This window comes from Aplysia californica, unplaced genomic scaffold (assembly GCF_000002075.1).
Source record: "Aplysia californica isolate F4 #8 unplaced genomic scaffold, AplCal3.0 scaffold00044, whole genome shotgun sequence".
Classification (NCBI taxonomy): domain Eukaryota; kingdom Metazoa; phylum Mollusca; class Gastropoda; order Aplysiida; family Aplysiidae; genus Aplysia; species Aplysia californica.
The window spans coordinates 1,327,695-1,329,004 of record NW_004797314.1 but is presented as its reverse complement, the minus strand read 5'-3'; positions in this window follow the sequence as shown (position 1 = coordinate 1,329,004).

Here is a 1,310-nt window from a genome sequence, read left to right as displayed (position 1 = left end):
GAAGGGGGGTGAGAGAGAGAGAGAGAGAGAGAGAGAGAGAGAGAGAGAGAGAGAGAGAGAGAAAGAGAGAGAGTATAGTAAAAATAAAAACACAATTATATTATGTTTTGTACCTTTGTTTTCAACTTCAAGGCCCTTTTAACGACAATACTTTGATCATGGTGGTGACTCGTTGTTTCTAATAATATTGATGTGGCGGTGTTGGTGGATGTGGTTGTGCATGTTGTTCTAGTGAGCGTTTTGAATGTTTTTGTAACCAAATCTGATTGTTTCTTAAAGAAGAATTAGAATACAGATACGTTTGGTATTTTTTCGGCGATTTTCATATCAGAGGAATGCTTCCATTTTAGGAAATTCAATTTTCGAATAATGTGTTATATCAAACACATTGGGAAACAAAAAATCATCAAATAGCCATGATTTTAATTAACAAAGAAAATGACTCCCTCCCACCCCCGCCCCAACCTTTCGCCCTTCTCTATAAATTCGGTTGTCAAGCCTTTTCAAAATCCCGTTAAAATATTCAAAACATGCGGTATTTTATCAGAATTCTGGTCGACTCATTTGTGATATACATGTCAGCAAAGAAATCTATCAAAATGTGTTCAGTGATTTTCAGAACGGTTAGCTGGAGGGATGGGTGGGGTGGCAAAGAGCATCTCATTTGAAATAACCCTTTCTGTTTGTAATGGGGGTTTCTTCAACTTTTATTATTACTTTATTAAATCCCCACCAGAATTGAAAACAACAGCTAAAACAAACACACAAACAAACAGTTACACAAACATGAACAACAAGAATGATAACAGCAACAACAACAACAACATCACCACCAACAACAATAAAAACAACAACAACGACAACGACAACGACAACAACAACAACATCAAGACAATCACCACTACCATTACCACCAAGAATGAAAACAACAACAACGTTGATCACAGAAATACAGATCCCCCGAAAAACCCAAACAAACAAAACAGGTCCCCATCACACGTACACACACGCACTTTAAAAAAGCATGTCAAAGATAAACACTCACGACTTGAGCCCCATTTTGGGTGAGAATTAAAGAGTAACAACATCCGAAAGAGAATTTATCCGATACCACAGCAAAACTTAATGCATTCCACACATCCTTGACCCCGCTAAACAAGGGTAAGAAAACAAAAATTCTTTCCTTGACGTTCCCAGATTTGGGCCACAGATACGCCCATGCTCTCGCCAGTAGTGCTGGGCGACTTGGTTCCCGATTATTGAAAGCTAGGAATCGTAGGAATCGACTCCGAACCCAATTACTTACTTTC